General features: G+C 40.8%; 1 protein-coding gene and 1 long non-coding RNA gene across 4 annotated transcripts in view; both read left to right on the top strand.

Annotated features, from left to right (window-relative positions):
* Positions 1-6,469, top strand: part of LOC116707340 (uncharacterized) — a 217,341-nt gene that overhangs the window by 154,718 nt on the left and 56,154 nt on the right. The window lies entirely within an intron of this gene.
* Positions 5,886-6,469, top strand: part of LOC116707360 (uncharacterized) — a 1,140-nt gene continuing 556 nt past the window's right edge. Inside the window, exon 1 of the long non-coding RNA XR_004336483.1 lies at positions 5,886-5,999. This is a non-coding gene — a long non-coding RNA (uncharacterized LOC116707360). The remainder of the gene's footprint in view (positions 6,000-6,469) is intronic.

A 6,469-nucleotide genomic window follows, 5' to 3' on the forward strand; every position in this document is an offset into this window, starting at 1 on the left:
GTAAAAATAGTGGTTAAAGAACCTTTTTTGTAACAACTAACAACACAATTACTCAACATTAATTAAAAGTAAAATAGGCCAACATAAAAACATTGAATTTAGACATGTCTGACTAACGTTTTGAGTTCATGCTTGCTGTTACTGAGTCAATTATAATTATTACGGCCAATCATCCACACATAACACACTGTCCACAAGGCCAGATATGTTTTTGGGGACGGACGTTATGCCTTGATGATTGATTTAAGGGGTTCCGCCAACACTAGTAGGCTTAGTCCTGATGTACTCGGTTTCAATATAACCTTACAGCTGCAACAAGAGATATTTCTTTATTATCTAGATTTAGTAAAAACGGGATTGACAGAACAAGAGGCGTTGTTAAAGTCTGGAACTCAGTATAACGCTGTTAATGCTGTAACTGCTGATGCTGCCAGTCCAGCGTTAGAGGAATCCAGATGTTTCGTGGGACTCTCGGGTTCTGGTCCCACTGTGGGTCTCTGAGGTTTGGGCTCCTCAGCAGGTGCTGTAAAGAACAGAAGATATCAATGTGGATTGATTTAAAGGAAGGCAACCCTGCTTTAGTGATAAAGAACTAAATTAAATCTGAATCGTTCATTTGTGTTAAGTCAAAGAGAAAACCTCCAGGTTCCAACTTCAATCTTTAAAAACCCAATCAGATTGCTGATTTAGGAACAACTTTTTTATAATGAATCAACGTACCAGAGCCACTGAGGCAAAGTACGAGAGTTAGTTCTCCATAAACGTGAAAACGTCACACAGGTACGGTCCAAACGAAGACCTGAAGGAATAAAGCAGAGAAGACAGACCACAGAGAGAGAAGGGACAGACAGAGAGGGAAAGGGCCCGGAGGAGAAGACACATCACGGAGAGGAAGACACGGACCCGAGAAGAACAGCAGGAGAGGGGAAGAACGGAGCGGAAGAAAAAGGAAAGACCGAGGGAAGAGAGGAGGGACAGAAACAGGACAGAGAGGGAAGACACGGAGCGAAAGACCACATAGCACCAAGACCCGAGGCGGAAGACTAGGACGAGAGGGGAGGACACAGGACGAGCGGGAAAACACCCCAGGCACAGAGAGAGGACGAACAGGACGCACGAAGACACAGCCCAGAGCGGAGACACGGACAGAGAGGGAAGACACGGGACAGAGAGCTGAGAGAAGAGGGAAGAAACGGGACCGCGAGTAAATGTGTGAAGGATGCAACAGTTAACGCTGTAACGGGAAGGGGGCATGCGTTGCTATGGAGGATACTGGCCAAATAGGTGAATATGTCTTATTAAGTATAAACGTATAGTATAATTAGTGAAACGTTGCAAGTGATAAAAACCCCGTCCTATGTGCTGTCAGCCTGTAAAGACGATTTATGTGATATTAAAAAAGAAATCTGACCGGTCCACATTTATAAAAATAGGTCCGGGCTGTCTGGCATTTGCCAGCTGGGCAATTGCCCGGGTCACAAATACTGAAGGTAAACACAAACAACACACACACACACACACACACCACAACCACACACAACCACACACCACACACACACACACACACACACACAGGGAGTTTCTGCTTAATCAGTGTGGGGGACAGTCATTTACAGAATGCATTCCTAGCCCCTAGCTATAACATTAACCATCAAACCAAATGATCACCCTCCCTAACCTACACTTAACCAAAACCTAATTAGAACCCTACTCCTAACCCATAACCCTAACTCTAACCCTAACTAAACCCTACTATAAACCAAGTCTTAGTCATCAAAAAGCCCTTGAACAGGTATGGGGACTCAGATTTGGGTCCCCACAAAGCAGTCAGGTACCCCATAAAGTATCTTTTTCACATTTTGTCCCCACAAATGGAGCTTACATAGGAACACACATAACACCGACACAACATAGGAGCTCCAACGTAGACACACACAACACACACACACACACACAACACACACAAACACACAAACCACACCAGATTGCACAGTACCAAGAAAGGGACGAGGATTATAGTTTATTAAGTCAGTCATATAGTATGACTGACTGTATTGACTCTTGGTGTTTTAACCCTGTGAATGCGGGGTAAAACTTGCAAATGTTGTGATTGTCATCATGGAATCATATATGTATTTTTGTTTAAAAAAACACAATTAGATACATTTTGATACGCTTTCTTTTGAAGTGAGGTTCAGAGTCTCTATACATTTTGGTATGTTGGGTTTAGGAATGTGCATACTTGTTTCTTTAGCTTGGCAGAAACGCAAATAAAAAGAATGAGCTGTCTCAGGCAGCTTATATCGAATTACGGTTTATGAACAAAAAGAAAGGAGATATGTCGGTTACGTACTTCCTGTCCCTTTTACTTTCTTTGTGTTCACTTTTACTGTATTGCTCTCTGTCATCTGTATTAATATAATGAATACTATTATAATATATCATTTTATAATGCATTTCATCATATCGATCTCCAGTTACTAGGTAAAAAAAGGAAAACCAATAAAAAAAAAAGAAGAATACATTAATAAAAAAAGAGCTTCTAGAGAGCAGAAAAAAAATCTGAAAGGGACAACACAGCTTTGACTAAAAAGAACGTTTTAAGGCTCTTTTTAAAAACACTGGGTGGATTGAGGTGACCTCAGGTGTAGGGGGGGCGCCACAGACCGTGGGGCAGCACGCAGTACTGACTTACTGACATATCAGAACGAGGTCTGGCCAGGTATGTGCGAACAGAGTGTTTGGTATACTGTCATCCTTGCCTCAAAAGTACACAACCTAAATACTGCAACCATACTGAAGGAATACTGTCAAACAGATGGCATCATCGTGACATGCAACAACCTCAAACAGCGAGGTGTTCCTAGAGGGGAATCAAGATGGAGGGAATTATTTGCAAAACTTCAATCAGCTGTTTCTGCAGTAGCAAGGGAAATAAATACAGGGGTGTATTTTGATGTACTGTGTTCGTCTTCCCTTTAGCCTCTGAGTTGTCCTAGACATGACGGAACCTGTTCTGGAGTCAGTGTGAAAGCATTAGGGGATTCGGTCGGAAAAGTCCTTGTTTTAAGACTGTTTGGCGTGTTTGTATAAGATGTTAAGCATTTTAAAGTGGTGTGTTAAACTGTATGACATTGCCGTGTCAAAGCAACAAGAATGTGTTATCGTAGCCTCCACAGAAAGGAGTGAGGCTAACTGTGTTAGATTATGTAAACCCTTCACCAACAATGAGAAACTAAATGTAAAATTACAGTTATGAACTTAATCCTATAGCATGAATATCGTACAAACAAAAAACTGTAACATACATACACAGCTCTTCAGGAACGAGCCGATGCGTAACGCTAGCGTTGTGCCACAACGCAGATGAGTTTTATGCTATAATTGAGCATGTTGCTAAGTCATTCTCAAGTTCATGTCGAACAGAAATACTATCACTCAACATGATATAAACAAAGTAAAATTAGATATTAAAACAGCTGAACAAAACAATGTCATTGTAACATTATTCAGCAGCTACAGACATATTTTATGGAGTGATTACGAGACTAACTATTAATTTAGTTAAAGGTACATTTAATAACAGCAAATTGTTTTATTAGTTGTCTCCGTCCATGATTCATTCACTTAGGCAGGAAAACTAGAGTGTGTCTCTACATTGTTTTAAACTGTAGTATCTAGTCAAGCCAAGATCTTTCATTCAGCTAGGAAGGAACATTATAACTGCACAAACTCATTGACCTGTGCTGATTTAGTTAGGTAACTAAAAGGATGGCCACGTTAGATAACTGGGTTAAGCAAATCAATAGACAACTCGATCGTTGTGTTCCTTCAGACGTTCTACTCAAAAACTTTCTGGTCTCCAGAGATCTTCAGAATCAGATTTTAATTCTTAAACACGAAATTTTCACAGTGAGTATGACTCAGTTCACTAAAAACATCCTTAGATAAATCACCGGACAAAAATCAAATCAGATCTTTTTGTTAAAACCAAGTCAAGAAACTAAAAACAAACGTCGACCCTTTATTGATTTTTTTCTCACTAATTTCAATAAAGAAATCAAAATGATTAAATCAAGCCTTAGTTGAAACTGTAAACTGGAACAACTTTATACATATATTTATACTTATATATATAATTTATATTATACACAACAACACACAACACAACAAAAATTAACATCCACATACATTTCCATCAGCAATTAAGGAATTCTATTAAAACATTCAAATCACACACAAATTGTTTCCATCATTTCTCCAGGAATTGATTTACTCATGGAAACACTAAATAGAAGAAGAGTCAAGACCTGGTTCAACAGAGTCTCTTTCCAGGACGCTTTTCGGCAAACAGCTACATACAAGATGATCATATAAATTAGTACATGTATAATCGAAACACGCGCAGTCAGGTAGCTTTAGCAACTACCAGCTAGCATATCCTGTCAAATACATTCAAAATAACCCAAGTCCAGGTTTGTGCAAACAGTGATATGGATTAGGAGACCAACAGCAGCAGAATGGATCAAGTTTACTTATTTTAATGCATTACATATGGTATTTCCACCAGAGTTAATCTTTGTAGAAGGATACTTTCTGTGGTAAAGAAACAGATAATATAGACAGCTGAATAGGACATGATTCAAAACAGTACACTAATTAAGTTAAGTTTCAATTACACAACATCAATAAAAGCGGCAGTTTGGTAAGTCAATTAAACATTATAATAGAGCATAAATAAGGATTTGTACGATACGACTATAAATACAAGCCAACATCCAGAGGGCGCTGTTTAAATGTTATTGCGTTACGTTGCATGTTAAAAACCCAAAAAGTGTCCTTCAATGCTGTCTGCTTGGAGCCAGTCAAGCAAGTTACTACACAACACTAGTGAGGCCAATGCCCAGTGATGGATCCCCAGAGGTCCTGGCGTAACACCCATGCTAAACCAGGAACGCTAATTTGAGGGGGGGGGGGGGACAGGCAAGTGTGCATGGCATGTCATACAACCCAGTTAACAGGAATGACAGAACAGAACCCCCCCCCCACACCAAAAAATAAACATATTTCCGTCGCGGCGTAGCCGACCAACAGTGGCATTAGCAGACAGCATGGAGATTAACTCAGTTGAGGGTCAGTTCCTAGTACATAGTGTAGTGTATTTACGCTCGCATCAGAAAGGGCATCAGTGGACAGAGCTACGTGTGAGCCGGCGTTTTATGACTGTCTACACTAGGCCAAGCAGCTAACTTAGCTCGTGTGCTGTGAAGGTAATGTCGGAATAATTTGAACAGTTTTGTCTCTGAACTTCCAATCGATGTTGATTAACGTGTTTCCATCTGATCACATGCCGCTGTAAACTTTCATCTGGTAGAATCTTGTCTCTCGGAAGACAACACTGAACAAACCGAAACAACCCAGCAGAGCTGTTGATGCTGTGTCAGTCCCATGCCCCAGTAGAGACACATCCTTCCCGACTCTCTGGTGTGGACTTTTGTGTTTGGGGACTTGTGTGTTCGGTTGCTGGTTCGGCGATCCCTCGCTGCTGTGAAGAGACAAAACATCTGTTATTCATGTGAAGGAAAACATCATAAAAGAGAAGGAAGTGGGTGGGATATGTTTTCTTTATCCAAAAAAAAAGCCGCTGAAGTCATCAGTTTGGAAAGTTCTGAATAACATTACCAGAGACATGAGCCAAACATATATGCAAGAACTCATCCTAATCGTGAACACATACAACAGGTACAGTTCATGAGTCTTCAGTCCTGAGTCTGGACCAATGAAGTTGGAGCTGGTCCTTCTCATGAGGACGTCTTGTGTCTCCATGGACTAGTCGGCAAAACGTCTCCTGGACTCTGGGACCTAGAACTACGTCCTCAGAGAAGGACGACTCAGACTTCATGTGTCCAGACTCAGGACTGAAGACTCGGGAATGTACAAGTGTCAATTCTTCCCAGATTATGGGAGGAGCTCTGGTAGATGTTGGCTCAATGTCACTGGTAAGATGAAGCAATCTGATTAGTTCATAGCTGTGATTAAAATAACCGACTATCATTGGACTACTTTGCACATTAAAGGACAGATCCAGTGCAATATGAACCTAGGGGTTAATAACACACGTGTACCGAGTCTACCGTTCTCTGGGAGGTTTTCAAGCTAATCGAATGTGACCAGTTTTAGCACAAACGGCTAATTAGCTTGTAACGCTAGTTGTCGGGGCACGGGCAAAGTAAAAAGAAAACGCCATTCTATATTACAAACAAGGCTCAACATAGCACCACGCCTCTATGGTAGCATAATGATGGTCCCTACATGTAAACCATTGAGAACTTTGTAAGTGTACAGATAGTTTACTAAAGATAGATCATAAAGACAGTAGCCTTCACGTATACAGGCAGGCGCCATCTTGGTAAAACAGTCCTGACCAGTCGAAAAACGAACACTGTGCAGCCAGTAACCAGTAACAGCT

Source organism: Etheostoma spectabile, chromosome 19 (assembly GCF_008692095.1).
Source record: "Etheostoma spectabile isolate EspeVRDwgs_2016 chromosome 19, UIUC_Espe_1.0, whole genome shotgun sequence".
Lineage (NCBI taxonomy): Eukaryota > Metazoa > Chordata > Actinopteri > Perciformes > Percidae > Etheostoma > Etheostoma spectabile.